Source organism: Protopterus annectens, chromosome 2.part0 (assembly GCF_019279795.1).
Source record: "Protopterus annectens isolate FY-2018-M chromosome 2.part0, PAN1.0, whole genome shotgun sequence".
Classification (NCBI taxonomy): Eukaryota; Metazoa; Chordata; order Ceratodontiformes; family Protopteridae; genus Protopterus; species Protopterus annectens.
This window is the reverse complement of record NC_056728.1, coordinates 145465531-145493453: the sequence shown is the minus strand read 5'-3', so window position 1 is coordinate 145493453 and position 27923 is coordinate 145465531.

Here is a 27923-nt window from a genome sequence, read left to right as displayed (position 1 = left end):
CTGCATGTGTCACAATAAATGTCAGAGTTAAAATAGCCTATCTATTCAATGCTCTCAATTTCAAAATACTAGAAATAGAGTATTGCTCATTTAGCCCTGGTACTGAGCAGGCTCTTGTACGGAGTTGCCACAACAATTCTAGTCTCTCTAGAAGCAGGGGGGTCGGTCCCCCTCTATCATTGTGAACACATTCACCTATTGCTCTAAAGCCAAAGGTATGATTCGAAAATGTCGCTGTGTGTCTAGCTAGAGCATTAGTCATATTTCCAGTTCGCATACTATATAGGTGTTCGTACACCCTTTCCCTCAGTCTCCTCTCAGTTTTACCAATATAGAATGAGGGGCATGCTTTACAAATAGCTACATATACCACATTCTTTGAATTACAGTTGAATTTACCTTTGCTGATGTATTGCCTATTTCTCAGTGTAAAATGTTTGCCTATGTCCATGTGAGTACAATACCTACACATGTTGCATTTATTCATACCTAGCATAGATGGCCTACAGTTATTCATTTTGCTTGTTTGCAAGATGTTCTTTATGTTTGCTCCCTTCCTGTATACTATTTTAACTCTATTTGGTAGTGCACTTGGGAGTCTCTCTTCGTCTAATAAGAATTTCCAATTCTTGTTAATAATGTCTGAAATTTTGTAAGCGTCCAGAAATTGTCTTTATAACACAGGCTGGGTTCTTGTGCAGAACCATTTGTCTGAAGAAGTCTTTGTATGGTGAAAGGACGAAAAGCAGTATTTTTGTACTGTGTTGCTTAATGTTTTAATAAACTTCTGGCCCTGTTTGGTCCAGTTTGGTTTTAGTTCTACCTTTTGTCCACTATTTATATTTGGATGCTTGAACGTGGCAATTGTTTGGATAACCCTTGAACAAGAAAGGACTTATTTATTCCAGAGCTGCATAGCGGGATTTACCATTCTTCACCAGTGTGTGTCAACTTACCAGCACCATCCTGAATTGGTGAACTTTGTGAGTTTGTGTATACATTCCCAAGTTTGTTGTTTGTCATGGATTCAGAAGTGGAGCAGGGAAGTCAACCGAATAATGATAATTCTAACAACTTACAGGTACTGTTTACTTTGATGGAAAAATTAACTAAAAAGGTAGAACTATTAACTGAGAGGGTCGATACTCTATCTGATAAGGGGTTAAGAGGGCTTTCTAATACTAATAATGGCCCTCGTAATACTAGTGAACTTTTAAACCCCCCAAATCCCCTTACTCAAAATATAGACCTGTCAATGAATGACCCCAACCTGGACATGTCTATTCACTCGACCCCATTTGAGGGGTCTGAGATGCAACGTTTAGATGGAAATAACATCCAAAGAACTGGTGATGAACAGCACCATGTGAGGCAACCTATTGCATTAAACCTAGATGAGTGGTTAGGAACTGCAGTGTCCTTCACTAATGACACCAATGACCAACGCCTCCAAATTAATGAACCTGAGGGGCAACTAGTAACTAACTTATTAAAAGAATTTGATGCTAAACTTTACAAACATAAGAAACTACAAGTTGAACTTGCCTACTTTAAGGAATGTCTCAGTGAGAGAATTGTTCCAAAAGGACTGAGATCATGGCAGTACCCAATTGGCCTTGTGGGGGGGACTGACTTTCACAAGGACCTTATTTCTTTGTTTGATAAACACGGCTTTGAGCTAATGACTTTAATATCTAAGCATTACCAGTCATGGGCTGATTCATTAGTGCAAGAACTCAATGCATTAGACTCAAAGCTAAAGTCAAGTCTGGACTTTTCTAGATATAAATTCGATTATGAGCGTTGTTTTACTAGCATCGACCAGCATCTTGTCAAACTTAAATCTATCAAAATTAAGAAACTAAACAGAGACAAAGAAGCTTACCGTTTGAAAGCAGCTTATCCCCCCCCCCCCCAAATCTCAATCGGGGAATGATAATTCTATGGAGAATCGACATAATAACACCGAAGGGGATGATGTAAACCTTAATGAGAACAACGAGGTAGCGGGTGAGCATACTCAGGGCAACCAGGCAATTCCTTCATCGGATGCCAGGAACCGGAATAGAGGGACCAAGGAGAAAGGGCAAAATTTTCCAATGCCTGCCTCGAACTACAATTTGAGGCGGGGTCAACAGGTGAAGTACGCGAACTCATGGAAGAAATGATTTTTCCATTTTCAACAGACGCCCATGACGCTGACTTTGATCCAGGACCGGTTCCAGTACCTGAAATTGTCAAGAATTCAGAAGGTGACTTTTGTATTTATAATTTTTCCACCATTCATGTTGACAAAATAATGGCTGATTTTCTTGCGAAGGGTCAAACATTTATACCTGCTACAAGAGCTAGTATTGCACACACTATTGTGGACTTAAAGTTATTCATGAGAAGACTCAACTTGCATTTTTTATTTGGTCCAAGTAAAGCCTCTCAAGGAGTACCTGATCCACTTTATGTGTCTAGTTCTTTTTGTCCACCAATGCACCCATCATTAGCTTTGTTTGAAAAAATATGCGAATGGGACATTTTTAATTGCTTGAACAATGTACAACCTAGTAATAATTCAATTATTAATAGCATTACAATTGAAGAGAAACAATGTATAGAGTTGATCCAGACCACCAATGTTAGGGTTGTCCAACCAGATAAGGGAGGTGGTCTAGTTATATTTGATGTACCAGACTACAATAACAGGATTAAGCGGATCCTTAACACAAATACATATCAAAGTGTATCTAAAAATGAACTGAACGTAGCATATAACAGGATAAGAGCATTGATTGAGGAACTTTATGTAGAGGCTAGAATAGACAGAAACACTTACATTTTTCTGTTTATGGCATTTCCTAAAATCCCGACTGTGTTTGGGATCCCTGAGATTCACAAATCTATTTCGGACCCACCATTGAGAGCCTTGATAGATGCTAGAGGCAGTATAACTTACCCAATAGCTAAATTTATAGACTATCATTTAAAGAAATTTGTATGCCAGCTCCCACAGATATGTAAAGACTCCTGGGCGTTTTTGAGATCCATTAGCTCCATTCTATTCGACCAAGAGTTAAATTTCTTAACTATAGACGTTAAGGACTTATATTCATCGATACCACAAAGCACAGGGGTCGAATGGGTGAGAGAGTTATTACTCGAAATGGGGGCCACAACTGCATTGGTTTCATTATTATGTGAACTACTTGAGGTTGTGTTGGATAATAACTACTTTACATTTGGTGGGGAATATTTTGTGCAGAAAATAGGTGTAGCAATGGGCTCTCCATGTGGGGCCAGCTTCGCCAATTTGGTGATGGCACACTGGGAGAGAACTTATGTACTTCACCACTTAGAGGTCGCCAGCAGCATCAGGTATTACACCCGATTTTTGGATGACATTTTTATATTGCTTAAGGGCAATTCTGAAGTTGCAGATGAATTAGTTACCCATTTCAACAATAGTACCGCCTTTTTATCTTTTACACACAGCTTACATACAAGTAGAATCGCATACCTTGATGTATACTTGGAAAAGGACTTGGAAACCAGTACCTTTGTATCAAACCAGTACCTTTGTATCAAGGATCTACAGGAAGCCAACATACTCAAATTCCTTTTTACACTATTCTAGCTGCCATCCCGTGACTCAAAAGAGAGCTGTTGTGAAAGGCCAACTGGTGAGGGCAGCTAGAATGGTGTCTAGGGAAACTGATTTTGACCTCGAGTGTGAATTGTTGCGAGGTATGTTCTTGAGGAGGAAATATCCTCCTACCTTGGTGGATGCACTTATAAGGGAAGTATCACTGAAACGCATGAAAAATCTATATATACCACTTTTGGGAGAAAATATAAGTAGTACAACTAACGGAGGTGATATGTTAAGCGAACCACTTAATAGGGAGGAACATGTTGACATTAATAGTTTTTGCTTTATTACAACATTTAGTCTGGACGCTTACAAAATTTCAGACATTATTAACAAGAATTGGAAATTCTTATTAGACGAAGAGAGACTCCCAAGTGCACTACCAAATAGAGTTAAAATAGTATACAGGAAGGGAGCAAACATAAAGAACATCTTGCAAACAAGCAAAATGAATAACTGTAGGCCATCTATGCTAGGCATGAATAAATGCAACATGTGTAGGTATTGTACTCACATGGACATAGGCAAACATTTTACACTGAGAAATAGGCAATACATCAGCAAAGGTAAATTCAACTGTAATTCAAAGAATGTGGTATATGTAGCTACTTGTAAAGCATGCCCCTCATTCTATATTGGTAAAACTGAGAGGAGACTGAGGGAAAGGGTGTACGAACACCTATACAGTATGCAAACTGGAAACATGACTAATGCTTTAGCTAGACACACAGCGACATTTTCGAACCATACCTTTGTCTTTAGGGCAATAGGGGAATGTGTTCACACTGATAGAGGGGGACCAACCCCCCCTGCTTCTAGAAAGACTAGAATTGTTGTGGCAACTCTGTGCAAGAGCCTGCTCAGTGCCAGGGCTAAATGAGCATTATTCCATTTCTAGCATTTTGAAATTGAGAGCATTGAATAGATAGGCTATTTTAACTCTGACATTTATTGTGACACATGCAGACTTGGTAGAGCATATAACATTTGAATATACACTTTATTTCCAATGTTCAACATACATATATAATATATACTTGTGATATTTATATTACCACTTCATTATTTTATTTTTGGCATACTTTGTTACAAAATGTTTATTTTAAGTTTCACCTTTCATTGTTTTATGATCAACTGGTTTTTATACATTATAGTACTAAATTCTGTTAGAAGTTAACAGAAAGTAGAGTTACTTATCATTATGTCATCATTATGTCGCAAACACCCCCCATCCCCCTTACCTCAATGACACAATGGCATAATGTCTAAATGCTTAAATGTGCATGTTTGGACTTGTTAGTCTTGTAGTTCATATTGCTTATATTTGTTTAGTGACTTTATACTTGAAATGGGGATTTACTTCTGTGTATTCTTACTCATTGTATTTTCACTCATTTCATTTTAATGTTTTAACCTCATTTTGGTTTTTGCAAGTGAATTGTGCATATTACTGAATGGGTGTATAACTAGGAAGAGGAAATGACAAATGCTTTGTGATCAGGAAATGAGGTCATTCGGATTGTGTCAGGGGAGGGGCACAATTTGAATTTGAAATTGTCTTTATAACACAGGCTGGGTTCTTGTGCAGAACCATTTGTCTGAAGAAGTCTTTGTATGGTGAAAGGACGAAAAGCAGTATTTTTGTACCGTGTTGCTTAATGTTTTAATAAACTTCTGGCCCTGTTTGGTCCAGTTTGGTTTTAGTTCTACCTTTTGTCCACTATTTATATTTGGATGCTTGAACGTGGCAATTGTTTGGATAACCCTTGAAGAAGAAAGGACTTATTCATTCCAGAGCTGCATAGCGGGATTTACCATTCTTCACCAGTGTGTGTCAACTTACCAGCACCATCCTGAATTGGAGAACTTTATATATATATATATATATATATATATATATATATATATATATATATATATATATATATATATATATATATATATATATATATATATATATATATATATATACTATTACAAAGGAAAAGGTCCTCTTAATCTGATTAACGGCAACCCATGAGGATTTCCTTTACAAACTGCTGTGACAAGAATTTGCTACTCCAGGATCTTTACAACTTTCACTCAAAATTTATCCTAGATCTACCCTCACATGTAGTATAAAGCAGATCTACAAAATCCAAAACAATCTAATCTGCAAAAGTTTATTAGGTCAAGCAGAGTACTTCAGGAAGTTTGCTTTCTTTCCATTTCCTCCATTAGTCAAACTTGTCAAAAGTCCACTAAAAGTGTACTTCTTGTTTGTAATTGTCATGGTGACATTATTTGAATTAAAATAGTGAAAATAACTGAAGAGGATGTTGTTTTGGAGGAACAGGTGAAGAGTGGGGTAGGTTATGCAGCATCAGGTTCAATTATCAAGCTCTAGAAGAGAAAAGGAAAGCCTTAAGAATCTAGTCCAGAGATGTTAGATGTCATTCTTCATGAGCTATAACAACCCACCAATAAACTCAAAATGAAAAATAACTGCTATGAGAACTAGGAGAAACAATGACTTTGTTCATGAGCATTATGATGCTGTCTTGTCTCTGTAGCAATGTAGTTTAGAAATTAGAGGCAAATTAGTATAAATTTATGGGCAGATGATTAACACTGAATATCGATTAGTAACTACAAAGGATAAAACATGAAGACTGAGTGTGAGATTAACTTGAATGCCAAAAGGAGAAGAGGAAATGGATTATTTAGAGATCTTAAAGAAGAAAATAGCAGAGTGGACATTTTTTTTCTAAGGCCCACTGATGAGAAGACTAATGTTTTCATGCAGCATACTATAGGCAAGCACTCAGTTTGAACCATAGTGCAGGATGTCTGCTTTGTGGCATGATGTCATATTTTGATCTTGTATTAGTTTATGCACTTTTTTGAATTTCCTTAGTTGTCAGTTTTAGCCCACATTTAGTTTTCAATGTCCTGTTAAATGCTTATGAAAAATATTGCTGTCATTATTAGGCGGACTTTAAATATTCTTTCCTATGTGTGACATATTTCTATGCATTTAATTTTTAGCTTGTACGATATTATATCTACATTTATTTTTAGTTCCTTAACTACTTAACATCAGTACTCTGAAATGACCAGTTGCCCTCTTACTTGGCATTTTACCCTACTCAAGTGTAACACTCTGCATCATCCCATGTGGATCTTGTGTTTCCAGTTGGAACTAACATTTTGGAGTTGCAGCCTTAGGTACCCAATGGAAGGATATTGTCACCTTGCAGAGACTCAGAATTTTTGCTTGCCTTACACCTCTCCCCTTTGGTGGTCAACCATCACATTGAGTATGGACAGTCTAATAACTAAGCTCTTTATCTTAAATTAGGTCGTCATCTTAACAGATAGTAGTAAATCCTTCAGAGAAATGCCAACTAAAATGTAACCAGCCTGCTGTTTGGGTTGGCCAAAAATTATCTAGTTTCACATAAATTAAAGCACAACACAATAGTAAGTACCTAGAGGTCTGCATACTACACTAGTGATGTAATAGATCACTGTGGTAACAACAGTGATCATACAGCATTCTAGAACTGATAAAGTAAAACTGAACGACCTCAGAAATATTTCCATTCTTCATGTTAAGAAGCATTAAATCAGCTATTATTATATCACTGTGCATTTTCACATTTTAAGTATGGGCTGCATCTTCAGCTATTGTAGGAAACCACAGCATAGAAAAAAATCCTATGGAAGAGGCAGTTGAGCTGAACAAGTAAGATGTTATACTGTGTGCTGGTTGTGCTTGTGTTAAATTTCTGTCTTAGTATACTATGGAGTCTGAAGATGGTGTCATTTGGCTGTCTTTGAACTATCTCTGCTGCAGTATAGTTTTATTAGATTATTTTCTACATAGAGCAATACTGACATTAAATATATTATTCAGTGCACTGCATTCTATAAGACATGTTTATGAGAATTTTCATATTTTTAGCTCTGGTTTTGAGACATTGAATGTTTATCATTGATATGAATTTATTTTGTTAGTCTCTTTATTTTAGATGTTTTCTAAAATTTTTGTTTAACATTTGCTTGCCCCCTTTGGTATGTACCTAACCAGGCATATCCAACAATTGGAATGTCCACAGAGTTTCCTCACTAAAAGAAGGGCATAAGTAATATGTCCTATGTAGACCACCTCAAGGCCCTATCCATCTATTGTCTCCTACAGGCTCTTGAGGAGAGATCTATGCCTGGCATACAGGGCATTGTCAGATGGACCTCCTACATATCCATAAAACAAACAGCACCAGAATTACCCATTCTAAAGACTTAAACCTTGCCTGTGATATAAATAGGACCTGCTGGAGAGATATGTATGTATCCCAGAGACTACCCCGTCTATGGAATAGGCTCCCAATCCATGTAAAGCAGAGTTCCTCCCTAACCCAATTCAAGTGCAACTTGGACAATTAGATGGCAAACCGGAAATTCATCCCTGGTTTGGCATCTATGTCTCTAATGAACACAGGTAACCTATAATTGCTTCATCTTCCAGGCCCATGCTTACACTTATCAAGGGTAGCAGAACTTGTCAGAGATTTGGGATGCATGGCTAAGCTTAAAAAGGCCCTTGTGGTCGTTAGCCTAGTAAACACCTATGAACCTATAATAGTTGTTGGGGATTGCAAAAGCATATTGTCTGCATTTGCATGTACCAAAGAGAGCTGTGGAAAATGTCAAGTGATGGCAAGTTAATTCATGTCTTAGTACGTGAAGCCAATTACTTGTGGCAAAACTGCCTCTACCTGGTAAAAGGTGTACTGAGGAAGTGGACCAGTATATTCTGATTATAGCACACCCACAGGTGTAGCAGAAGTAGATATGGGTTCCTTCCTACCTGACTGGTGACACCCCTATAGGCCCAACACACCAAGGTGGCAAGAATGACAGATTTTATTCTAAGTGACACATCTAGTTGAATAGGCAATAGACAACCACAAACAAATTATTTCATCAGTGCACCAGTTAGCAATAAGGCAAGGTGAGATATGCATGCAAGGAAAACATACATTCACCCTCTTCCCCAGAACTCAACAGAAAAAGGTTTTGACATTCAAATGTGCACAAAGACGACAATATCAATGAGCAGTAAAGCTTTATAATAAAGCAATACAAACACGGTTAAAAATGCAATGTCATTAAGCAATAAAAGAGTTATAATACAACAACATAGATATGAGAAAATGCAATGTCATTGATCAGCAAAATTCTTGAAGGCAGCAGTATGAACACGAGCAAAATGCAATGTCATTGCATGGGTCTATATTATATTCATGAAAGCCAACAATATCGAAGCTGATACTGTCGACACGAGAATAGCGGCAGCGCACAACATCGAACGTGTAAATGGAAATCTCTGTAAGGGGAGATTTCCATTTACTGCAATGTATTGGGGTCTCAGAGTTGGTATATTTAATTAGCGGGGGGTGTGGGTGGTGCAGGCCTGCTTAAACCCGTTAGGGTTATTTTTTCTTTCTTTTTTTTTTTTTGTTTTTATACGTTCGATGTTTGAAGACTTCGACCATATGGTGTCGACCATATGGTGTTCGATGTTTTCAACCATTGATCTTATAATACTGACCCTCACTGAACAATGAAGATTTATAATGCAACAATACAAATATGAGAAAATGCAATGTCATTGAGCAGCAAAATTCTTGAAGGCAGCAGTACTAACACGAGCAAAATGCAATGTCATTGAACAATGAGGATTTATAATGCAACAATACAAATATGAGAAAATGCAATGTCATTGAGCAGTACTAACACCCTCAACCCTCTTGATCAATTCTAAACAGACCAACTATGAAACACTCTGTTATACCCTGTTCACTGGCCAGTGACTACTTACAGTCTTGCTGCCGGCATGATGGGGCCCAAGTTGGAGCTCATATAGATCCCAGTCATTTGTAATCCACAAAGCATTTGGTGGGGGGATCCACAATCTTATAAAAATATAAAATAATGGCCAGAGCTTCTCACCACTCCATCGGGAATATCCTAGAGACCAGGCACTGTGGTTCCCCTGATGAAAAAAAGTAGAACAATCCCCTGCCAGAACTCTGGTAATCATATATGGCTTCTCTGTACTAGGTCCAAAGGAACTCTTTTTCTTGCTGAATCATATGCAGACATGGAACTACTGGTTTCAGACCTGTCTCCTGATTCCACAAAATATCATCATCCAGGATTTCAGCAAAAGTCAGACATAATCTGTTACTTCCCTTCCCTGTCCCAAGGCACTAAAAAAAATCCAGTCATGCTGCAAGGCCCTTTTTCCCTTCAGCTACCTATTTCAGTCTTCCCTCCTTCAGCTAGTCTCTCAGACTCCTCTTTCACTTTTGAAATTGTCTTTTATATTCCTGAAAAGAACTCCACCTTGTGGTGTAATGACAAACTAGTCTTTTACTTCTACAATGAAATACAGTGGGAGCTACATGATCATGATTTTTGCAAAGATCACAGTTTTCAAAAACAGTAAAGGAATGTTGTTACGAGGCAGTTAAATAAAAACTGACTTTTCCTTTTATATTGAAAGTATTTTTCCTTAAAGGTGTGCATATGTTTCTATTTTACAATTAGCTATGGACTTGAGTTTTTTTTTTTTTTTTTTTTTTTTTTTTGCATTGACCAGATTGTGAAATCTGATGCTGGAGATAATGCCAGGTTTTAACCATTACATGCCTCTTATGAATTTGCAGACAACTGAGGTGAATTACAGTCAAATGATGAAATGGGAACTTGATGCTTTTTACACCTTTTACTATGCACTAGAATGAAAAGTGTCATTGCATAAACACAACTGTGCTTTATATGTCTTGACATGGACACGGGTGTTCACTTCTTTTTCTGTCACTGTTTCTTTGCATCACTTATAAACCTATAATAGGAGTGAATTCTTCGGGTAGAAATAAGAATGAATGTTAAAGATTCTACCATCAGAGCCCTGTCAGTGAAGTTGCAGAAGTACCACCCCTTCCCCCAGAATGGGTATATGCTCACCCTCCCTGCCTGTACTGTCAAGCACCCAAGCTGCTAGTTGAACTGTTTAGCCCCATTGTTTGGCAGTATTTAGGACTTCACTGAAGTTTACTAATTTACAGAAAATGAAAGGATGTTTCTATTTTTGGCGATAGGTATGACTTCCCTCAGCAGAATTATTTAAGATGGTTATTAAATATGGACTTTAACGATAAGTGTGAAGAAGTTACTATTAGTTTGGATGGGAAAGAGGTGGACTGGTGTACAACTAGTCTATTAATATGTTAAGAGGTACTATTAAATAATGTTTAGATGTTTACACAAGGGGAGTTTGCTTCTTAGGCAGTTTTATAAGTACAACTTAGGGAGGAAAGATATGTATTTACATGTACATGGCCGTGTCAGTGGCACAACAAGTAGCACACTCACTTTTTGTGCATAAGGTTGTGGGTTCTCCTCCCACAACAGGTAGCTCAAGCACTAACACTGCAGTGCAATAGCAGGGGTGATCTGCAATCCTGAGTGTGTCGTCCTTCAGATGACATGTTAAACTGAGGTTCCACCAACATGAGTTGCAAAAAATGCTATAGCACCTATTGGATACGGAAGGAGAAATTCTCTGATACCCAAGACAAATTTCCCCTGTAGTATAAATACCACCTCATGTCTCCCCTGAAAACAGGCTGCTAGCCTAGTGGGTCTAACCCAGTCAACAAAGTCTAAATAAATTGAGGAATTTATAAGAGACTGGGGCAGGTGCCATGGCTAATGATGAACTAAGCATAGAGCTGCCAGTGTACAGTAAGTATGATTATCTGTTAGCTTGGATTGGAAAGGTGGCAGTTTAAAATGAAGGAGATAACTTACTCTGATTATGAAAATATTTAAGAAAATGATGGATAGCAGTATTGGTTATCTGTGTTAATTGATGTAAAGCTATTTTGGTTATTTTACACTATTAATTACAGTATGTGATTTGAATGTTATGCTTTAAAACTAATCTCTGTTTTTAAAAGTAACTACACCAGACATTAAGGTTTTCTCTTTTTACTTATCACTCTTTGCTGAATTATTTGGTTATTTGAGTATGTTATTTAATATATTTATGTAAAATCACATTACAACAGGTCCATTGGGTCACTGGGGACTTATTGAAGATGGAAATGGTGGCCAGAAAATTTAAGCAATGAGGCACCATAGGTGAGCAGATTTTCCAATAAAAATATGTAAAAACACAGATGTGATTTAAAAGGATAATGCAATAATCCATGTAAAAAGGAGAAATGGGCCTGGAATAAAGGAAGGTTCAGGCCACACAGTAAGTAGATACATGGATACACACTACCAGCTCCACAATAGTTGACCTTGCCTATTTTTTTTTACTAGTGTGGCAAAGTTAGTAGGTGAAATGGAAGACTTATTGATCTGAGGTGGAGGTTTGCCTCAATAATTAGCCATGTCTGGGCCTAATTCTGATCTCAAAATTGTTGTTCCATCCAAATCTCTCAAAGTATCAACTATGATTTGAGCTGCTATTACTAAATGTTTAAAATAAGTATATATCACTTTATGTCTTCTTAATGCAAAATACCATTTAATCATCTTAGAAACTTCAATGTTCAAATGTAAAAATCGAGAAGGCAAGTAAAATTTCACTCAGGTACAGCTGTCTACAATTTATCTTTAGTTCGCTTATTAGTTATAATTAACTAAATAATTAATCAAATTAATATGGTCATAATGAGACATAATTTATGAGTTGCATGTTTTCTAGCTTCCCAAGATAACATTTCATTCATAAAAACTGCCGCACTTACTAGTTTTTAAATAAGTGCTTCCGCATGCATTGGCTTCTCTAGTTTAAAGTAACATTAACAAAAATCTGCCGTATCTACTTCCTTGTTTGGTAAATTCAGAGCTACTTTCAGTATATTCAAATTGTCAATTTATAAACATGTCCGGATATCCCTTTGAGTTTATTGAGAGCTTGTTGTCTTGCTTAATAACTAAATTAGTCTGGCATATAGGTTGTGAACAGAGCAGTGCTTGCCAGCTTGTCATTGCACTTCTAAGCTGATGTTCATAATAGTTTACTTGATGGGCATGGATGTTTGACCTGCACAAGTAAATATGATGTATGTCAATATTGCTATGTTTGTCAGTTTGTTGGGGGAATGCTGCCGTATCTGTTGGGATATGGGATGTGGTTTGGGATGGTGTTGCGCATGTTGTTATTTTGTCTGCCTTTTTGGCTTTGAGCCACTTTTCCCTCAGTTCTGAATTTGTCATATAAAAGGAGGGAAGGGTTGCGACGATGACAAGTGAAGTGAAGCTTTTTGAATTCTGTGTGTCTCGTGAATACCTTAGGCTATTTTCTGCTATCTTCTAATAGGATCTGACTCTATTTAAGTACCCATGACAATGGGAAACAATGACGTTAACTTCTAATGGCTCTGCGAACTTCCGAGGCTGAATCTTGGCACTCAGATGTTAAATAATAGAAGTTAGAACTATAATACTAATGCTTATTAGGACTGAATTGGGAAACACTGCGAAGGGTAACTGTAAAACAGATTTAGAGGGGAAATGTTTGTGTTGCTTTTTGACATAACCTAATATGTTTAAAAGATATAAGGTAATAACCTTGAATTGCTTACTTAACATTTGTTGCCCATTTCAGTCATGTTTGGCAAGCATGGAATATTTAGTGAAACAAGTACTATTTTAAACTGACACTGTACCATTATTTGTTTCTGTTATTGCAGAAATGTGTTCAGTGACATTGTGCTTGTAAGCTAATGTTCATTATAGTTTACTGGATGGGCATGGATGTTTGACCGACACAAGTAAATATGATGTATGTCAATGTTGCTATGTTTGTTAGCTTGTTGGGGAAATGCTGCCCTATCTGTTGGGTTGTGGAATGTCATTTGGGATGGTGTTTCGCAGGTTGTTATTGTCTTGTCTTTTCGGCTTTGGGCCACTTTTCCCTCATTTTTGAATTCATCACATAAAGGGAGGTAAGGGGTGCGACGATTACTAGAGAACTTTTAGTTATGTACTTACCATAACTTTAGATGTATGGGATCCATCTCACCTACATTCTCTACAGATGGGTTCGGAGCCGACCCTCCGACTCGGCATGCTATACTATAGAACGAAGTCTCTTATTGGCTGAGCCACCTCATATCCCAGGATGCCCCACTACTGCTTCCCCAGATCTTGTTTGTCCGCACACATGCACACACACATAGACTGTTGTTATAAGATTGCCAGGTGTTTCAAGAGAGGAAACAGTTGTATTCGGACCGTCCGGTCTCTTCTGGCCTCCAAGGTAGGGGGAAGGAGGGTGGGTTATTAGGAATGTAGGCGAGATGGATCCCATACATCTAAAGTTATGTTAAGTACATAACTAAAAGATGTAATGTGATCCTGTCTCGCCTACATTCTCTACAGATGGGACAGCGTCCCTAGCACCTAATTCCTGGGTGGCTCACTGGAAAACGGTCCGGAGAACCGTGGAACCGAAGGCAGCTCAACCCCTAGATGCCACATCCAATTTGTAGTGAGAGATAAAGGTGTGTAGAGTAGACCACGTAGCAGCCGCACAGATGTCATTAATAGAGAGCTTGGAATGAAAGGCTGCCGAAGTGGCCATAGCCCTGGTAGAATGAGCTTTCACAGGAATTGTAAGGTCCTTATTTGAAATGCGGTAAATATGACTGATACAGTCTCTGATCCATTTGGCAATAGTGACTTTCGTGATGGATTTGCCCAATTTATTGTCCGAAAAAGACACAAACAGTTGATCTGATTTTCGTGCTTGTTGTGTCCTATCCAAATAGAAACGTAATTGTCTGTGTACATCTAAGCTGTGAAAGGTATACTCAGCTCTGTTTGTATACTTAGGGAAAAAAACGGTAATTCCAGTGATTGTTGCAAACAAAAGTTAGAACAAACCTTTGGTATAAAGGATGGGTTTGGTCTAAGAGATACTCTATCCTTGTGAAATACCAGGTATGGTGGATTGACACACAAGGCTTGAAGTTCCGAAACTCGCCTGGCTGATGTGATAGCAACTAGAAGGGCAGTCTTCCAAGAAAGAAAGAAATTTCAGGTCACAGGTTGTAGCCGGCTCAAAGGGGGGTGCGGTTAATGTGCCTAACACTACGTTAAGGTCCCACAGTGGTGCAGGATGTGATATAGGGGGCCGTAAAAGCCAAGCTCCTTTAATAAAAGCTTTGCACAACTTGTTGCTCATTAAAGGTGGTTCTGTATTCTCATGAAAATTAGAAATAGCTGCCAATTGAACTTTGATGGTAGACACCGAACAACCCTGGTTGAACAGGGAAGTTAAAAACTTCAGAACCTCTGACACAGAAGCAGTCATAGGGTCTAATCCTCGGAGTTGGGCCCAAATAGCAAACCTCTTCCATTTACTGCTAAACATCTTTTTAGTAGAAGTCTTGTGGGCCGAGGACAAAATATGCATGACTTCAGGGTCGAAAGAATGGCTCCTAACTATGGTCAGAAGAGGAGTAGCCAAGCTGCTAGCTTCAAAGAATGGAGGGACTGATGGAGCTGTCCTGACTGATGCGTCAGGAGGTCCAGAACATGGTCGAGGAACCAGGGACCGTCCAATGCATACTTGCGAAGAAAGGGGAACCAAACTTGACAAGGCCAGTATGGGGCGATTAGAATCATTTTGCTTCTAGATCGGGTCACTCCACGGCAAGTACAAATATGACACAGTCATTGTCCATGCTGGTGTGAACGACCTGAGACGTACCTCCCTGGACTACATGAAAAGAGACATAGAGGAGCTCTCTGATTATGTAGCCCAGGCAGGTATGACCCTAACCCTGAGCAGTATCCTTCCTTCACCAAGAATGATGCCACAATATAGAGACAAGATGATCAGCTTTAACAATTGGCTTAATGTCTGGTGTCATTCAAAGGGGATCCAGTGTCTGTCTGCCTGGGATGACATGCTTGACAAGCCACGCTGCTTCGCAAGGCTTGCACCTGTCACCCTGGGATTCGGATATTGGCTAAGGCTCTTGCCACCCCATAGTGCCTTTTTAGGCAAGGCTCAAATTCTAAACCTACCACCCTAGAAAACAAAATGGGAAGAAACTGAGGGTAATGCTGCTCAATGCCAGAAGTCTAAATCTCAAAATGCAGGCCCTTCTCAGTATGGAGAACATCGATGTCTGTGCTGTAACTGAAACCTGGTTCAAGGCTCCTGAGAGCACCCGGCACTATTAGGTTTTACCTCATATCATGCCCGGCCCCAAAACCCGGACCACACCACAAAGGAGGGGTGTATCCATATTCATAAAGGATACCCACACCTCCAGGTTGGTGGCAATGCGGAAACCATCCAGGTGCAACTAACCATAGGCAAAACTGCTCTACAAATTGTAGCATGCTACAGGCCACCCTCTCAAACTCAGGAACCCCACACAGCCTTCCTGAAGACACTGGAGGGTATAAATGTATCTCCAAACACCATCATATTGGGTGACTTCAACTACCCGAATATAGACTGGGAACATTACTCAAGCCCTAACTTTCTAGCCCAACGGTTCCTGGAGTTCATAAATTCAAATGCCATGGAACAGCTAGTCACTGTTCCCACAAGAGGAGAAAATATACTAGATCTCATTGTCACAAACATGGGGACAAAATGCTCCACACCAGAAGTATATCCCTCATTGGTGAGATCTGATCATAAACTAATCTCACTGGAAATCCACATCCCGCCCCACCCCAAGCAAAAAAGACCATAGTGAAGAACTTCTCTAAAGCAAACTTCACAGTACTCAAGACTGGTGTGGTATCCTTCAAGGCCCCTGAGCCAGAGGAAACCACAACCCAAGCTGCGGAAGCCCTTACAAATGCCTTCTATGAACACCTCCAGGACTGCATGGATCAGGCAATCCCAAATAAAACCACGACTCTTTCCACAAAGGGCAAACGTCCAGTCTGGTGGACCCCAGCCATTAACAAACTTTACAATAAGAGGAGAAAGCTATTACATGATAGAACAAAATCCATAAAAGGAAGTCACACTAATCATTATTAGTAAAAAAATACGAGCACTCATAAAATCAACTAAGGCCAATTTTGAGAGAAAAATTGCCATGGATTCAAAGGACAATCATAAGGCCTTTTTCAGCTATGTTAGGAACCTGGGTGGAAACTCCCAGATATGCTCAGAATTAGTCCAAAATGATACAAAAATCACTGAACCCACAGACATTGCCAACATACTGGCAGACAGGTTCAGTGCAAACTTCACCCCCCTCTCCCCCCCAAAGGAGAGATAACTATCCCAGCCGAGTGTAGCCTCCCAGACATCTCAAATGCGCAGGTGAAAGCTGCTCTCTCTAAAGCTAAAAACACAGCATCAATGGGACCGGACACGAGCTAAATGAGGAATTAAACCCGCACATAAGGCAGCTGTTTAATCTCAGCCTTACCACAGGATACATGCCCAAGGAGTGGCGGCAACTGTGGTCCCACTCCACAAAGGCAGTGCCTCTACGGACCCTGGTCATAAGCAACAAGTCTAGTCTGCAAAGCTATGGAGAGGATCATAATGGAGCTCATAAACAAAGATATAGGGGACTTGCAGACATTGGACCCGACCCAGTTTGGCTTTGTCAAGGGAAGATCATGCCTTTTGAACTTGGTGGATTTCTCTTGAACAGTCACCAAGGCCATTGATGAGGAAAGACAGTCCATACAGCCTACCTTGACCTTGCAAAGCACAATACCCCACTGGTATTGTAGAAAAACTTACCAGCTTAAATGTAAACCCATATGTCACAAGATGGGTTGCAAACTGGCTTAAGGACAGAACCCACAGGGTTAGAGTTGCTGGCGCTGTGTCAGACTCCAAGCCGGTCACAAGTGGTGTCCCACAGGGCTCGGTCCTTGGCCCCTATTGTTTGGCATCTACTTCTCAGAAGTACAGGCCAACATGGGAGGACTTTGGCTGACAAAGTTTGCACGACTGCAAACTAGGCGCCATAGTGGAAAGTGCATCGGACATGGATATCCTTCAGAAGGGACTCACGGAAACAGATAGCTGGTGCCAGAGCCATGGCCTGAAATTAAACGCCAAAAAATGTATAGTCATACCCTTCGGGAAAAACAAGGTAACCCCAAGCTACCATATAGGTGGCAATCCACTAAGCACAGAAGAGGTTATCAGGGACCTGGGGACCCAGGTTGACAGTGGCCTTTCTTTTGACACTCACATTGCTAAAGTGGTTAGATAGACCTTCTACATTGCCCACCTGATCATGAAGGGATTCACATCCAGATCTAGTGAGGTCATTGTTCCCCTGTACTCTTCACTTATCAGACCAATGATCGAGTACAATGCCCCATTCGGGATGTATCTCACCTGACATCTGCAGCAATTGGAGAGACCCCAAAAGTTCCTCACCAAAAGGATAAAGGGACTCCAAAATCTGTCATATGCTGCCAGATTGAAGAAACTCCAGCTCTATTCAGTCGCATACCGTCTGCTCAGAGGTGACATGTGCCTGACATACAAGGCCATGTCCAACCCGGAATTAATGGACATGCTCCACCTCAAAAAATCCAAATCCACTAAAACCACTAGAGTAAGTGACTTAAACCTTAGCACAGCTATAAATAGGACGTGCTGGAGGGATAGATTTATCACTCAGAGACTCCCTATGCTGTGGAATAAAATCCCGGTCCATGTGAGGCAGAGCACCTCGCTGACTCTGTTCAAGAGAAATCTAGACCTGTGGATGGGAGATTGTAGGTTTACCCCGGGAATCATATCTGTGTCACTGCTGGACAGAGGCACAACAAACTAATGGGCACAGTATTTTTTCATATAAGGGGTGGCCCAAAGCCAAATTTGGGCTAGGCTTATAAATGCCTTAGGGCAGATAGCCTAGTATAAACCTATGAACCTATGAATCGAATCGCCTTCTGAATCAGCTTGGGGAGAAGGGGAACCGGTGGAAAGGCATATAGCAGACCGGGGGGCCAAGCTTGGATCAGAGCATCCTTGGGGGTCTGCCCGGGAATTGGAATGAGAGAGAAGAACTGTTGGCATTTTGCGTTGAGGGGAGTTGCGAAAAGATCACAACATGGAACTCCCCATCTCGTGAAAATCTGTGTTACCACTTTGTGATTCAAGGAGCATTCGTGAGGGGAGAGAATAGTCCTGCTCAGTCTGTCGGCTATCACATTGGATGTTCCCGGAATGTGAGTTGCCACTAGAAAGCGTTTGGTAGCAATCGCCCAATCCCATACCTTCATGGCCTCTCTGCAAAGGGGGTAAGACCTGGTCCCTCCTTGCTTGTTCAAGTACCAGACTACCGACATGTTGTCGGACTGAATGGCAATCGTCCCCTGGGGGAGGTGATCGTGCAGTGCTTGCAACGTTAGAAGCACCGCCCTCATTTCCAGGATATTGATGTGGAGAAGATGCTCGTCGGAGTGCCAAGTGCCTTGGACCAACCTGTCCAGATAATGTCCCCCCCACCCTGTCTGGGAGGCGTCCGTAGTCAACGTGGCCGAGGGGGATGGGGGAACGAAGGGTCGCCCCTGATCCAGGTTGGAGGAAAGAAGCCACCAACGAAGATCCTGTTTGCACATCTCTGTGATCAGTATTTGGTGACTGAGGCGGAGGTCTTGATAAGACCACTGGACTGAGAGGAGCCACTGGAGTATCCTCATATGCAATCTTGCCAAGGGGACGAGAAGAATAGTGGCTGACATGGAACCTAACAGCTGTAGGACCATTCTCGCTGGAGCGCGACGTCTGAGGAGTAACGCCCGAACCTGAGACTGCAATGTTGCTATCCTTTCCGCAGGAAGATAGACTCGCATCTGCCTTGAGTCTATTTCTGCACCAATAAACAGAATACGCTGTGATGGCAGCAATTGAATGTGATTCCTAAGGAGCTGCCTAGGGAGATAGTGGCTGCTAAAGTTTTTAAGAGTAGATGCCTTGAAGTGGCAGTTAGGAGCCAGTCGTCTAGGTATGGAAACACCTGGAATCCTAGACTTTTCAGGTGAGCAGTCACCACTGCCAAACATTTGGTGAACACCCTGGGGGTGTGGTGAGACCAAAGGGCAGTGCACGGAACTGAAAATGACTGTCCCCTAGGCTGAAGCACAAGTGTCTCCTTGATGCCTGATCTATCAGAATGTGATAATAGGCGCCTTTGAGATCTATGGAGCACATCCAAACACCGTTCTCCAGAAGCGGGAGAATGGTTTGCAAGGTGACCATCCGGAATTTGGACTTTTTCACTGATCGGTTTAATCTGCTGAGATCTAAAATGGGCCTCAAGTCCCCGGTCTTTTTTGGTACCAAAAAGAATCTTGAGTAAGTCCCTGATCTGGCCTGATCTGCAGGGACAGGTTGGATGACTCCTTTTTGAAGCAGCTTTGAAATTTCGATGACTGCCATATCCCGTTGACTGGGTGGCAGGTCCGGGATCCTTTGGTATGGTGGAGGGGGTTGAGAGAAGGGAATGGAGTAACCTCCGGCGATGATTCGGAGCACCCATCGGTCCTGAGTGATACTTTCCCAGGCCTTTAGGTGCCTCGAAAAATGACCCCCGACTGGCTCCAGAGCTGCACAGTTGGGCACTCCTTCAGTGATGCTGGAAGGAGGAGGAGCCACGAAAGGACTCGCGGTCTCTAGTGTTGCGGGGGCCTCCGCCGCCTCTGGGACGGCGTCTCCCTGAAAAATTTCCCCTTCCTCTGCCTCTAGAAGGGGAATCGCTCTGCTGCAATGAGTAAGGCTTTTGAGACTTACGGAACCACATTTTCCCTCCTCTTCGAGCCTTGGGTTAAGGTCTGAAGGGAGTGGAAAACCGGGCCCCTACGGCAGTTAAAGTCTTACCCTCCTGCTCGCAGCGAGTCAAAGTGTCCTTTACCTTGGGTCCAAAAAGGGACGACCCATTGAAGGGGGCGTTGGCAAAGGAAGACTTAAAGGCCTCCACAAAGTGACACAGGCACAGCCAGGCTTGTCTCCTTTGAGCAACACCTGTGCCCACTGCTCTGCTCGCTCCTTTGGCTGCATACGAAATGAGCCTCATGGACGAGTTGGAAAGGGAGGAAAGGGTAGCCAACTGGGAGTTAACCGTCTGGGCTAACTGCTCCGGTAAGTTACCAGAGAGGGTATCCGACAGCTCCTTGACCAGATCCCTCTGCAGTCTTGTAAAGTGCGTCAGGTAATTCAGAGACCTTAATGTAAAGGTTGCTGAAGCAAGGGTGCGCTTGCCATACCGATCCATGCTCCTAGACTCCTTATTAGGAGGATGGACGGATGTTGAAGCCTCTGCCACATCTTGTTGGGTAGCAGATGCCACCACCAAGGCATCTACAGCCACACCTTTGGTAAGAAAGTCCTTATCAGGGGGTGCCGAAAGGAATTTATTGGGGTGAGCTGGCACCGGTTCAACAGAGTCCAGATGTTCCCACGCCCTTCAAGAGATCAAATCCAGGAGCTCATTGAAGGGCGGAGACTCCCAGGAGGCGGAGGGCTGAGCCCCGAAGGCCTTGAGGAACACCGACTCCTCAGCAGAAGGGGGTTGGACTGCCAGTCGCCTCGTTGCTTTAGGATCTCCAAGATGTCCGCAAAGGAAACATCATCCAAGGACGACTTGGGGGACCCCTCCGCATCATCGAGGTCGGTATCCGAGGTGAGAGACTCATCAGGGGAGTCGACGTGCTTCCTCTTGCACTGTCTCTTTCTCGGGGGTTCCTCCAAAGACGTTTCAGAGGTACCTCCAGGAAGAAGGGAACCCCCGATGGGGGTAGCCTCAGGCCCCAGGGCTCCGATGTCGTGAGACAGGGGGATTGCAAAGGAACCAGTCTCTGTGCCAAGGGAAGGTGGTGGTGAGATGGTAGAAGTGGCCAGAGAGGATTTGGCCAAGGCACTCCTCATGGCCTTGAAGGCGGGACCCCCAGAGTCCTGAGAAGGTTCAACCCCCAAGGCCACAACAGCAGTCGGAACCCCCACCACCGACGCACCAAGAGAGAGGCTCGGAACTGAAAAGATCGGTCCTGAAGCGTCCCCCCCGGGGCCGATAGAGGAGGTCCATGTACCGAACCCCGACCCAAAGGGCGGGGTTGGAGTTAGGGTCGGGACCGACCCGACAACCTCCACCTGCTCCACCAACACCGACTCCAATGGCACCGAAGCTGTTGGAGGAGGAATCGAGATGGCAGGGTGGGAAATCGGCTCCGGAGCCGACTGGGCTGGAGCCGAGACCAACTTTTGAAAGACCGGAGACTGAAAAAGCCTTTGAAGCACCCTGTCTACATCCGAATCAGACATCCTCGACAACCGAGAAGAGACCGACTGGGTCCGAGTCGACTTCTCCGCTGGCTCTGAAAAACTGGGGGACCGGCTCCGAATGGTCTCGAGAAGTATCGGCGCCAAGGGAGGTTCCACCACTACTGCAATTTCCCTCTGAGCCAATGTGGACTTCGGCACCGAAGGGGAAGAGTCTGAGCGGGCAACCTTCATCGGCTCCAAAGGCAGTGGAGCCGATGGAGATGACTCGCCTCTCGACGCCCGAGCTCTCGGCTCCGAAACCAGAGGAGTCGAGGCTGGAGACATCGAGGCAGACCGTTCTGCCCTCGGCTCCGAAGTCCGTGGAGCCGACGGAGAAGCCTGCCTAGACTTTTTTGCTGCCGGATCCGACGGGCTGGTCAGAGCCAAAGATTTTTTCTTCCTCGACGGGGAAGAAGAAGAAGATAGGGCTTCCTCAAAAGAAGGGGTAATAAGCCCTTTCAAAATCAACTTATTTTTCCTCTTTTGGAGCACGCGAGAGGAAAAAGCGTGGCAAACGCTACAGGATTCCTGTAGGTGCTTCGGCCCCAAACAGTATACACATAACAAATGGTCATCCATAATGGACATTTTATAATTGCATTTTGAACATTTCTTAAATCCTGATGGCCTATGTTCTTTAGACATGGCTATCTACTTCAACTGAACTATACACTGAATTAAAACAAAATAACACGTAGACTAGGGCAAGGTCCCTCTAAGTTAAACAGGATCACTTACCACCAAGAAAAAAATACAATTTACCACAAAAATTTTAAAACTGCACAATGACACAATGATTAGCTGTTAAACAGCTCCTGCTAAGCCGCATGGGCTAGGCAAAGGCCCCTCTAACTTAAACGGGATCCTTTGCTGTCAAGGAAAATGCAATTTTACCACAAACGTTTTACAAAAACCAATCACACACAATAAGTAGCTGTTAAAACAGCTTTTGGGTAAGTTCTGACAGAAAAAATAAGCACTAAGAGGCACTTAGCTCAGCCAAGTCCGAGACCACGTCTATGCTGTAGAAGCGGCAAACGAGATCTGAGGAAGCAGTAGTGGGGCATCCTGGGATATGAGGTGGCTCAGCCAATAAGAGACTTCGTTCTATAGTATAGCGTGCCGAGTCAGAGCCGAGGGTCGGCTCCGAACCCATCTGTAGAGAATGTAGGCGAGATAGGATCACATTACATGTGAAGCTTTTTGAATTCTGTGTGTCTCGTGAATACCTTAGGCTATATTCCGCTATCTTCTAATAGGATCTGATTTTATTTAGGTAGCCATGACAATGGGAAACAATGATGTTAACTACTAATGGCTCTGTGGACTTCCAAGGCTGAATCTTGGCACTCAGATGTTAAAAATAATAGAAGCTATAATATTAATGCTTATTAGGATTGAATTGGGAAACACTGCAAAGGGCAACTGTAAAATAGATTTAGAGGGACAATTTCTGTGTTGCTTTTTGAAATAATCTAACATGTTTAAAACATATAAGGTAATAACCTTGAATTGATTGCTTAACATTAGTTGCCCATTTGAGTCATGTTTGGCAAGCATAGAATATTCAGTGAAACAAGTACTATTTTAAACTGACACTATACCATTATTGCTATACAGAATGAGTCAGCATGAAATTGATAATCTAGAGATAGCAATGTTAAAAAAACTGTTACATATCGAAATTAGTTACTACTAATCAACCATAAACACTCATACAAACTTTCTTGATCTCAGATAGATTGTACAAACTACTGAACATTAAATTTAATTCAATACTTTAAATTCTGCTTATGTATTTAACCAACAGATATGGACATTCATATAAAGCTAGTTATTCTGTTTAACCTCTTCTCAGAAAGGATATGATCAATGTTACTGACAGAAACAGATTAAATAATTTAATAAGTATATTGTAACAACATCTGGAAACACAATACAAAATACAGTGAAAGACAATTATAAAGTTTTTTGTTATATCTGATTTATAAAGAAATATCTGATATATTGATAATTGCAACAGATGGAAACTTGTTTGTTATATCTGACTTATAAAGAAACATCTAATATATTGATAATTGCAACAGATGGAAACATTTCATATGCAGATGAAAAAAAAAGAGATGCACTATTTTTAGAATATGCTAGCTTTACTGCGGTGGTGGTGCTGCGGTAGCGTTGCCGCCTCACATTAAAACGTCCTGTTCGATTCTCAGCTAGAGCGCCTTCTGTGTGGAGACATGCATAAATGGGCGTACCTTCGTTGAAGCTTGTGCGTCAGGGCCGGCAACTCGGCACGTAAAAATCTACTGCCAATCATTAGCGGACCGGAGTTCCACTGTGGCGACCCCTAACCGGGAAAAGCCGAAAGACACAACAACAACTAGCTTATAGTTATGCCTGCTTACTGAGAGCTCTCATATTCTAAATATGCTGAGCAATGATACAAGATGATAACTACTTAGGTTCCTGTATAAATGTTGAATATTATTTATGACATGCTTCATTGATTATACTGCCTGTGTTCAGTGGCTATAAATCTGTTGTCATTATTTGGAGAATTATAATGTTTGTATAATTCACACCGAATCTTTATCCAAATGCTAGCTTTCTACAGTAAGGAGAACATAATAGGCTAGTTGTGACTTTTTCTCAGCAATTGTAAGGAATTGGTTTTAGTATTGAATAAGTTGAATTTATACATGAAAATACTGTCAATACTTAATTACTTTCTCTAGCAGAGACTGGTAAACCTGTGCAGATAAAATTTTATTTTCTGACATTAATTTCTTTAATGTATGAACTAGTATGCATTTGTAATATCTGAACAGAAATCTATGGCTGTATAATATAGATAAATCAACAGAACTATAAACAAGAGCACATTATCTGGGGAAACTTATTTTTTCCTATTCCAGAGTAGTATCTCTATTGTATTATAAGCAATACAATCATATCTCATCATGATCATTCTGGTCAATGCCACTGCATATATGAAAACATGGTTTATTAGCATATTATCATACAAAGCTAGACACCATATAGTTATTGAATTGATTAAGAATAATAGATAGAAGTAGACATATCCTTAAGTATAAATTAATTAGCAAGGGTAATAAACATAGTATAATGACTCTTATTTTGATCTATATTAAATATTTCATTTGAATGTAAATATGATATATGCTTTGAGAATTCATTTAGGTGATTATCTATGAGGTATTTCCAAATATAATATAATAGTTGATTATACTACTAAAGAAGTATCAGCTGATACATAAAATACATTAGAACTGCATATTTCTTTCACAAATTAATTTCCATATAATAGTTCAGCTTATGGAACTCAGTTGCTCTTAAATGTAAAAGGTATGAGTGATAATCTAATAGACATATTTTTATCTATTAGATTAGGAATGACTTTCATTCCATGTCTAGAGGGGAACTTAGCTATATTAATAGTTATGTTAATTGTATTGTTACATAAAAATAATATTTTAAAGCTTGACCAAAATAATATTTTACTTGTATTCATAGAAGAAATAAGACTGACAATTTATTTTAAAATCTTACAGATAAAAATAATGTTTGTTGCTATCAGAGGAAAATGTTTAATAGCTGCAATAACATTAAAAAGAATAACTTTTTCTAAAAATAACTTGACATGGATTTAACACTATTACCCTTAAATATCAATGGCCTAAATAATCCAAGCAAAAGATCAAACTTATTAAAATACTTAAAACTAAATAAAGCACAAGTAGTCTTCCTTCAAGAAACACATTTTAAAGTAGATGACAAATTTAAATGGAATCCTAAGGAATATATGATCTTAGCTCAATCCTCTTATAAGACAAAGACAAAAGGAGTATTAATCTTTTGGAAAAAGAATATTGTTATTCCAGAAGTTATTTATAAATATGAAGGCAAAGGGGGTCTCATAGCCTTTGTAATAGTTACATTTAATAACAGATTATGAACTCTAGCAAATGTATACTGGTTTCCTGGTATTGGAATAGGAACTGTTAAAAAACACGTAGAGTTTATCTCCAATAATTATAAAGGTAATTTAATATTGGGGAGATTTAAACTGTATTCTAGATGCCTCTGAAACCATCAATAGGAGACCTTTTCATACAACTTCTGTTTCATTTTTTTTTAAAAAATGGGTTGACTCATTTCACTTAATAGATAGATTTAGACTGAAAGAAAATAAATCTTTATTGTTCTCAGATCAAGACTACAGATTTGGGACTCAAACTAGAATAGACAAAATATTTGTTGTTCAAGAGTTACATAAAAAGTCATCAATTTTGCAATTGTTCCATGTCCCTTCTCAGACCATGACTCTTTGATTTTGAATTTTCAAATTGAATTCAAACTACTAATCGTCTCTTCTAGAATATCATCATATATAACAAAAATTAAAGAATTCAAACCTTGCTTGTTGTCAGAATTGCAGTTTTTCCTAGATATTAATTATTCAACAGAAGTTAATAGAGTCATGGTGTGGGGCTCATTAAAAGCTTATATATTTGGCAAAAACTTTAGCTGGTGTAAAAATAAAATTAGAGAGTGGGCCTCAGAATTATTAGATTTACAATCCAGACTTTTGTCATTAAAGTCTGGAAAAAATCAAAGTCCTCTAGAAATTAAAAAGAAAGTAGAGGAATTATATAAAAATATAATGAAATTTTAACTCACAAAACCAGTTTAGCTTTACAGAAATTAAAAGTAAACTCATTGGCTACCTCTCCTAGATACTTACATAACTTATCTACAAGAATTAATATACAAGCCAAAGCAAATAACATTAATAATATTTACCATGAAACGAAAGGGAAGAAGGTATCAGATATAGGAGACATTCTTGATGCATTTAGATACCACTATATGGAACATTTAAAAAAAAAGAAAATTTAGACACCAATTAATTTGGGTACAAATTCCATCAATATAAAAAAATTCCAGAAGAATTAAAATCAGATCTACAAAAAACTATATCTTACAAAGAAGTTGTGGACAAGATAAAAGAAGGTAAAACCAGCAAAGCACCAGGAATAGATGGAATAATTATGGAAATATATAAACTTTTCCCCTCAACGACAATTTCTTTTTTTCATAAAACTTTATTAGAGATCCAATCACAAGCAGTAATACCTCCCTCTTGGAAATATTCTTTAATCACTCCAATCTTAAAAGAAAATAAAACACCAAGGGCCGGATTCACGAAGGCTTGCACGGAGTCTAAGAGTAGTGTAAGACTCCATGCAGCCTTCGCGATCCAGGAACAGCCCAAAGTCCGTGTAAGAGACATGCTAAAACGGCTCTTACACGGAGTGGGCGTGGATAAGCTAATCACCTCACTTGCAGCCGAATAGCATGCAAATGAGGATGATTAGCAATCCAGGAAGCCCAGAACAGCCCGTGTAAGAGCCGTTTTAGCTGCATAAATGTACTCAGTTGACAACTGAGTACGTTTCTGCAAAAACTGTAATGGAGCCATGTCAGCAACAAATAAAGGGTGCATATGTGTCAGGCAGCATGCCAATGGCCAAATATGTGGCCATTGGCAAAGTAACCTGATGCAAATATATTAAAAATATAATTTTTTTTTTCGGCGATTGCCGATGTTTAAACCCAGCGCAGCCCCGCACAAACGGGCTGCGCTGTATAAAACATGAAAACGAAGGTTTTAAACCTACAAATGTAGGTTTTATGCAATACATGGAATGTCAATGCAGGGACCAGCAGACCAAAACCAACATGGCCACCGTGTAGTGGTTGCTAAGGGGGGAAGCTGAGTCTAAGACATGTAACTAAGCATTAGTAGGCAATCTGATGCAAATGAGTGTAAGGATACTGAATTCCACTGTCACATAGCAAATGAGCACAGTCTGAGTAGTGTAAGAGTTACAGAAGGAGGAACAGAGTGGA